Here is a 9,299-nt window from a genome sequence, read left to right on the forward strand (position 1 = left end):
TCGATGTCTTGTAAATGAAGGAGGAGGATGTGCTCAATTTCCTCGCATCAGGAACCCACTGAGGCGGCACCAGTCTTGACGTCCAAACAGTGCAGTAGGCTATTGGAGGGACAAAAACTATGGCATTATCTCATAAATCTGAAGAGAACCCGAGAGAAGCTTCCGCTGGTAGCTCGTGCCATATTGCCATTGAAAGCCCAGCTGATGTCAGTGACACATCCTCGGGAATACTGGCCAGCGAGCTCAAGTTTGCTGCTACCACTGAGCTTCTCATGTGGATGGCCACTTGGCTCTTGGAACCTTCCCTAACCAGACCCAGGTTACTGATCCCAGGGTGAGCCCCATCCGCTCACTGAGGCCTCCTTGGTTAACCTGCCCGCCTTGGCTGTGCAGAACGCAGACTCCTCTGCACGAGGTCACATTGCCATCTCCCTCTGAGGCTCTGATGGGGTGGATGCTGGCCCAGAAATTCTGTGCATACGTGACACCATCTCTTGTGACACACACACCCATCCTCCAATGGGAGATCATGCCTTATCTCTACTTCTAAAAGAGATCCTGAAGGGTTTGGGAAGGAGGAGCAGGCCTCTGCCCAAATGGCTGTGACCAAAGTGGAAGTTCTGACTTTAGCAATGAAAAGGAGCGACTTTCCAAAGTCCTCTCCTTGACTCTTAAATTTACATGGTTCACAACAATGACCCCCCCATGAGTCTGCTTCATTTGAACAGGGGTAGAAATAAATGGCTTAGAAAAAAATATGAGAGCCTCCCACTGATACCGTCCTTGCAGTTAGATCTAGCCTATGCTCCTGGCCAGGTTTTTCTTGAGAAGGTGATGTAGGAAGGAGACAAAAGTAAGGCTCCTGTTGGGGCACCTGGGTGGCTCAGTGAGCTAAGCATCTGCCTCTTGATTTCAGCTCAGGTCATGATCTCCCAGTTCATGATCTCACGGTTCATGATCTCACAGTTCATGAGTTGGAGTCCTACATTGGGCTCTGCACTGACAGTGCAAATTCTGCTCAGGATTCTCTCTCTCCCTTTCTCTCTGTCTGCTGCACCCCCCCCCCCCCAGCCCCTACCCTAACAAAAAAAAAAAAAAAAACTTAAAAAAATGTAAGGCTCTTGGCATTCAATAGAGATGGGTTCCCATCATAGCCACACCCCAGGCTGGCTGAATAGACTGACAAATCACTTAACTTCCCTGAACCTCCTCTTTGATTGTAAAATAGAGGTAATAATAGCCAACCAGTGGATTCAATAAGATAGAAATGGAAGGCTTAGACAAGGTGTTCAATGCACTTTAGTTTTCCTTTCCCTGTGCTTCCCTCCCGCTTCTACTCCTTGAGTCACAGCCGAGAATTACCATGCCTTTTCCTGGTCAAGCAGTGAGAATTTTGTTTGTCTTGTGCAAACTCAAAGCAGATATCACCCTTACTTATCAGGGGCTGGAAATTCACAGTAACTGGAAGATTAAGTTTGAGACATTTCATTTATTCTCTTTTCCTATTTTATTCTCTTCCACCTTTTACAGTACGAGAACTGTTCTCTTGGCATTTGCAAATTTACTTTTTTATTTCTACAGGTGTAGGTGGATTGATTCAAGGAGAGAAATAGTAGCACAAAAGAGAAGGTTTTTTTCCCCTCAAAGGTAGAATTTGTTTTGGAAAGGGAGAGTCTTTTTCATGATTAGCTAACATTTGAATGCTTGCTAAGTGCCAGGTATTCTTCTATCTACCTCACACGTGTCAATCCATTCCATCCTCACGACTTCTGTATTAACAGACAAGGAACAGAGGCACAGAGAGTTTAAGCAAATGATGCAAGGCCACACAGCTAATTGGTGGTCGAACGAAGATCTGAACCCAGGGAAATCTAGCTGCAGAATGCATGCTCTCTACCACCTCAATGGTTTATTCATCTCTTTTCCCCGGGAGCTCGATACCCATAAAATTAAAGGAAGATAGATGGGGAAAACACAGATCAAAAGAAAATGAATCATGAAGAACATTTGAAATAGTTATTAAGCTTACGTAATTGAAATTTGATGCTGCTTTCAAATATACATAACAGAAACACTAATATTTCATATATGGGCAGGTAACAGTCTGATCAGCCTTGATGTTCGAAGTAATGATGTCAAAAAAGCGAACTAAGACTCCTGAGAAAGTGTTTGTGGTTGGTTTTATTTCCCTGTGCTAATATTCCTTGACCAAAAACAATCTCAAGGCTTCTAAAGGTGGCCAGAATATCCAGTGTGCTTTCTTTGAAGGGGGAAATATTTCCATTTTGAGAAGATGAAGTGGACATTTTCTTGGCCGCATATTTGATAATGTTTCTTTACTGGAAATACCTACATTTCTTCTTCTTGTGCCAGACTTCTGGATTTTTTTCTTCCCCCTCAAAGAGACCATTGATACGATTTACCTCCCCTCTTTCTATGTAATGAAAAAGGGGAGGCCAAATACTTTTCGTTCCCTCACTTATCTAGAAGCCCATCAAGGATTCAAATCCAGTTCTCCTGACTCCTCACCCAGTTCTGCCACTCAACCACATGTGTTTCTTGCCTTTATACACAGGCTCTTTTTTGGCCACAAGTAAACACACTGACCTTTGAAATATGGAAAGAAAAGTGCTTTGAAATAAAACTGGCACAAACAGCGGTTAGACAGCCGTCATCTGGAGGCCGAAACAAAGAGGGGCATAGTTTTCAAGCTGTCTTAATAATTACATGAAGCAGTTATCGCTCAGACCCCAGTCTGAGCATTACTCCCCAAACAAACAGCCTACGTTTGAGAAAACACATAGGCCACTTTGTTGCTCTGGCATCCTGAGGGGTGGGAAGCCCCCCAGCTGAAAATCACATGTGGCTGGGGCTGTTTTCCAGAGCTCCAGGCTCTTTCCTTTCTTCCTTCCCCATTAAACCCCTCTGCTCTCCTTGGCAAAGGCCCTCAGGTGAGGTAAGAGCCAATTAAAAACAAAGAGCTTGATGGATTTCAAGTTTAGGACTTAGAGCTATGTTCTCATGAAATATATTCTTCTTGGGTCCAGGAGCCAAGAAGATAGGCAGAGAGCAAGGATTCTAAGGCTGGCTCAAATCTGGTTCCTTTTTGCTACTGCCCTAAAAGTGATTTCTCTTTTGGGGGTTTGTGCCAATAGAAAGCCAGGTAAGCAAACCCCAGAAAGGGGCACACTGATTCTGAAAGCTTCAGCTGCAAAGATAAATGGAGCCGAAGGTTTTGTGAACTGGGGTTTCAGAGAAAAGTGCTCTTAAATTTCCCGTGGATTCATTGGATGAGAAAAATCATTCATTGGATGGAGAATAAGTACAGCCAGACTTCAGAATGAGTAGGAGAGATGAAAACATCTGATCCAAAAAGTCTCGGAAGCCTTTTCCAGCTTTCAAATTTGGATTTGATTTTTCTGTCCTAGAAATGGTTTCCATCGTATGTTATAATCATTTGCGTGTTAACACATCAATTTATAAAAAACATTTTTGTGAATTGTGCATAGGCCACAGAGATCTGAAATTTGACCAATCAAATGATCTGATCTGACATCCTAGAGCCCTGCGAGACCAAGAGGTCTGGCAATAGAAACGTGGATGGGTTAAAATATACCTTAAAACAATTTCTCTAATTATTAATTGTACTCAGTTGTTTAATATTTTCAGCGCCTACTGAATTTAGCAAAGGGAATGACAGATGCATATTAAAATGCATGCAAATACTACTCGCAAGCCACATTTTAATATGTTGTTTTGCATTCATAATTTTAGTCTTGTGATTGGTATTTTCATTTGCTTGGGAACAAAGACTTTCTTCTTTCCCCACTTGGGAAACAAGGCAAGACTTGTTCCTGCCGGCATCCTAATAGTATTCCTGAAAAAGCAGCAAACTTAATGGTTCAGGAACTGCTCTCCACCACCTGCCTACGGGCCCCTTAAATAGAGGCTGCATTTACAATGCACTGAGAAGGTGAAAATATGCAATCAGTCAGCTGATTTGTCCTGTAGTGGTGGGCAATCATATTTTCTTATTGTTGTATAAAACTGAATAGACTGCTTAAAAAAAAAAAAATTAAGCTGTTTAAATGTACAATCTCTTTTCAAGTAGAAAAGAGATTCACCCAATCCCATTCCTTGTTAATCCAAAGTCCCAGATAGAACACATTTCCTATCCTTCCCTGAATTTAGACAGTTTCTGGCCAGTGGAATGTCAGCCAAAGTAATGTACACAATGGTCAAGTCTGGCTACTAGATCTATTGGGCAACCCTACACTAGTGTTCTGCACTGGACTCCTGGTCCCTGGAAAGATGCAGAATGAAGGGGAGGAATGTCAAGGGCATAAGGAGGAACTACTGGATGGAAAGAGGTTGGGTCCTGGAATAAAACTGTGTGAGCAGACCGATCCCCCCTCTTTCCGTCTCCCCTGACCAATGACTCACAATAGACTGCGACACATGGTCATTGTGTGGTAGCCAGTCCCGTAGTCACATCTGGTTTTCATACCCTTGTGTATCCACCTCCATATGGTATCGGGATCCGTCTGTGGGACCAACAGCCTATGGCAGAAGTGACGGTATGTCACCTCTAAGAGTTATTAAAGACTGCAGTTTTGATGTTGGATGCTCTCTCATGCATTCTCTCTCTCTCTCCTAATCTTACTACTCTCTCTCAAGGGATCCAGCTGTCATGTCTTGGGGTTACTTAGGCAGCTCGTGGAGATACGCACATGGTAAGGAATGGAGACTTCCATCCAACAATCAGCAAGGCGCTAGTTTAGGAGTTGTTAACCTAAAACCTCAGCAGGTAGCTTGAATGTAATTTGTGAGACATACCGACCCCGAATCACCCAGCTCAACAGCTCCTGGGCTCTTGATTCTCAGAAACCGTGAGAGATAAGAAATGCTTGTTTTTAACTGTTAATGGGTAGGGCCATTTGCTCTACAGCGGTAGATAGCTAATATCACGTGAGGAAAAACAAAACTTTGAGTCACTGAGACCCTGGAACTGTTTGTTACAGTACTTGAATGCCAACTAAAACAGTGGAGCAATTCTTACAGTAACTCTGCACATACTCGGAGCACAAAAGAAGGTTTCTAAGAGTAAAGACTCTGGTTTGTCAGTATTGAATAAACAATAAAGAATAAATATGGTTTTTGATAAGGTGCCTGGTGTGCTCCTGCGTAGGTATGTGCAAAGTCAACACTGCTCAAGCAGCTGAGGCTTCAAAGCTGAATGGACTCAACCGCAACTTAGTTTGGGTCGGAAAAATTCCGGGATTGTATTCTTAGCAAATGCATAGATTGCGGTGTGCCAGTCATTCATGTAAAGAAGGGAAGAGCTCAGTTATCTAGTGGTGTTTGTGTTTCCAGACTATCGTGCTGACCTTTGTCTGGACCAGGTGCTGTTCTCATAGGCACGTGTGTTAATTTGTTTAATCCTTAACAACAGCCTGATAAAGAGCGTGCCGTTGCTCTTCTAACTTTACTGCTAAGGAGAGAGGCTCAGGAAAGTGAAGTGCCTCGTCCCAGGGCATGGAGCGACTTCATGGCCGTGCCTCGTCCCAGGGCATGGAGCGACTTCATGGCCGTGCCTCGTCCCAGGGCATGGAGCGACTTCATGGCCGAGCCTGGGCCATGCTTGCTCTCTGGGCTTACAAATTCCAAGGATCACGAGGTTACCCACTAACCAAGTTGCTCCCTCCGTGGAATTCTCAAAAGACACAGAGCAGAGCTGCAGGGTCCAGGAACGGGGCTGCTGCTAAATCGATGGAATGAATTAAAAGGTTTTCCTGTAAAGACGGGACAGAATAATGGAGACTTTTAGGCCTTGAGGGATTCAGGTGACACGAAGCTATGGTCAAAGTTTATAAAACCCCTAAGGATGTGAATTTATTCACCCAGATGGATACCACCCCCAGCAGCGAGGCCTCCCTTCCAGCACAAGGGAGATGGTTCTAGTGGAACCCCTTGTCGGTGACCGGACACACCGCCCTCGGCCCCCATGCAGGCCACGGAGGGTAGGCCCCCCCAGCCCAGAAGCGGCCTTGGAGAGGAAAGAATATCCCAAACCACAGGGCAACGACCTCCACGTGGAGCAGCCAAGAAGAGGAGGCTTGGCCTCCCTGCTAATTGGCACAGACCTTCAGAACGGATTTCTTCCAATGCTTGCAAATCAGCGCCAGCCTCAAAGGAATCAGCAACGGGCCAGAGAAGCGTCGGGGAAGGATGGACACCCTGTGTCTGCCTCTCCTGCCAGCCCCAGTTTTGCTTGTTTTTCATGGTAACGTGTGTGCGGTGTTCACTACAGGCAGCTCCCCGGTTCTCTAGGCCCAGAGCTGTGGGAAGGGGCGGGGGCGGAACCGGCTGTTTACGAGGAACGCTGCCAATGGGCTAATGAGAATTTTTCATGACTTTGGGATGTTTGCAGAACCAAAGGCTTTTGAAACCTGATTCCAAGGCTGACCTAGAGTCTTGGAGACCAGCATAATAACCTGTGGAAAGGAGCTGGGGCTAGCCCAGAAAAACCTCACTGGTTCTGACTTCTGCGAATCCTGCTTTGCCAGAATGTGCTTCTCTCAATCTTAGATGGTGAGACGGATTTTTAATCTGCAGCACTTGATGCCGGGGCAGAGCTTACAATCCATCTTTCGCTTCATGTAGCAATGGGTTTGCTAAAGTAATGAATGATGCAGTCACCATTTGCAAGGAGAATGTTAAAGTTGTGTAGGATAATATACCATTTTAAAAACGGACTGTTTACATGAAAAGAAATTGATATGTCCATTGCAAATCACTGTAAATAATTTATTTCAGCAGTCCCTCAAGGATCTAATTCTAATAGGAGCTCAGTTTGAATTCTTACACTTGAAAATAAGACTGAATGCTTTATGATGGCCCACAATTCCAAATATTCGTATATTTATGCTAGTAATTGTTTTTTCCCAATCATTCTGAATTGATGATGTCTTGCTAGAGAAATAAAGAGCCCACATTTATGCACCTTTGTATTCCTTTCCAGCTGCGGCTCACAAAATCAATTACTTGGCATTAATTCATCACTTTTAGACTTTTCCATTAGTAAAAAGATAATTTTTTTAAAAACAACCAATGACTGTCACGTATAAATACATTTAGGGTCTGCTAACAAGTGGATCACTAACGTGCATGAGGCCTTGTTCAAGGCCACCCTGTAAGTGCAAGGACAGGCTGGATGAGATTTCAGGGACCCCCTCTATACTTACCGTGTTATGTCACGTTGTGTTCCATCTGCATCTTTTCGTTTCATTTTTTTCCTGAAGGAGTAGAAATTTTGAGTTGGAAGAAGACGGGAGGCAGATACAAGAGATTTTGGAAGCCAGCGAATGGAGAGACAGGTGAGAGGCAGGGGTGGGGAGAATGCCTGCTTCCTGCTAATAGCAGCTCCCCCAGGGGAAGGTCCCGGCAGCCCAGCTCTTCTGTGATTCCCCCTCTTCCCTGAGGTTGGTGGTTCAGCATTCTTTACGTACACGACTTTACAACCAAGGAATACCTTGCATGGCCATCCTGACAACAAACCTATTATTTTTGCACTTAACGCTAATAAACTCCTAACAGCTGCCTTCCTCCTGTCTTGTTCGTTTCCAGTCCAGCCCCTCACCACCACCATGATGATCTGTCTAAAACGCAAATTTGATCACATTGTTCTCCGGCTACAAAATGGCTTCTCAACAATGGTTTCTCAGTCCTACGCTGGCTTTCAAGCTCCTCCAAGACCTGCCTCCAGCCTGCCTTTCCTCCCTGGTTTCTGCTACTCTCCCTCGCAGCTCGATACTCCCGGGGCACTTAGGTGGGTACACTCTGTCCACCTTGGTGTCTTTTACCCGTCATCCTCTCTGCCTGGAAATCTCTCTCCCCTTCAGCGTTCCACTTGCGGTATTGTCTTTATCATCCTGCAAGAGCTAGATCTTCGTCTCAGAAGCCTTCTCTGGCCTCCCAAACAGAGATGAGTTCTTTCCCCTTTGAACCTCTGCTATGACCGGTGCAGAGTTTAGGATCTTATTTTAGCAACTGTTTGTTTAGATCCCTTCTATTTTTATCATTATTTCTCAAAGAACGGCCCAAAGGAAAATCACGTCCAAAATATCTGCCTATGAAAGTGCAAATACCTCTTCCCAAATTTAAATAGGTATCCCTGGGGCTTCTGAGGGGATTAAAGTCTGGGAACCACTGGACTCAAGGGCAGGTATCATGTGCCTGGCACATGGTAGGTAATGAATGAATAACACGGCTTAATTGTTTTGGAGTCACAGGTTGGGCTTCTGTAGCTCCTATTATATGTAACATGTATGATATGTAACTGCAGCTCAGGGTCTAGTCAGTCTTGTTCACCATCATGTCTATTCCAGATCCTGGCCTGGGGCTCTGGGGCGTGACAGGCACTAAATGAATGCCTTTTCGTGGAAAGAAACTACGGCCGACAGAGGCCTTGAGTGCTGTGCGGCAGGGCAGAGATGGAGCCGAGGCAGCAACAAGATTAGCACCAGGCCTGTTCAGTTACTCAGGAGGAGACACTAAGGAAGAGCAAGATCATAACTGGCAATGCTCTGATGTTCCTTTGTAGAAATCCTTGATGTGGGCTGTGAAATGTCAAATCCAGATTTGATTAAGCCCAACTCCAAATCCCCAAGGCAAGTGTGTATCCACGGTCTTAATGGCATTATTGGAGCCACCTCCGTCTGTTGCTTTCAAAAGGGCTAAGCTAGCACCCCAGCCATTGATACCGACTCCTACAAAATGAGGCCTGCAATTAATTCAGCATGTCTGAGGCAGATAATGCCTAAAAAGCTTGATCTGGTTCCTTCCAGAAAATTGAAGTATTAAACTGAACCAAAGAGAGAGAGATAGAGAGACCTCTGATCTGCTGTAAAGCCAAGTGAAAGGGTGGGTCCCAAAAACAACAGTAGAAATCCAAGTTTTTGTTTCTTTGGCTCAAGGCTAGACTGTTGTCTGTTTGGAGCTTTCCACTTCCTCCTTTAAATGATAACCTATCCATTTGCAGTTAACCCATACTTTGAATATTTAAGGACGGAAGTCAATAAGCAACACAGGCTGCTGGAAGGGCAGTGGACCAGTTGAGTGATTCAGTAGGCTCTAAGTGGGAACTTGGCTTGCTACGCTGCTACACACTTGAGGGACTGGGCACAAAAAATAGTCAGGCCAGAACCAAGTCCCAAACCAAAGTAGGCAACACTGGGATTTATCAAATTAAACCCAAATGCCACAGCTTCACTGGGGCAGACCAGATTTCACCACCGCAT

The sequence above is a fragment of the Hyaena hyaena genome, unplaced genomic scaffold, assembly GCF_003009895.1.
Source record: "Hyaena hyaena isolate Hyena2069 unplaced genomic scaffold, ASM300989v1 scaffold_966, whole genome shotgun sequence".
Classification (NCBI taxonomy): domain Eukaryota; kingdom Metazoa; phylum Chordata; class Mammalia; order Carnivora; family Hyaenidae; genus Hyaena; species Hyaena hyaena.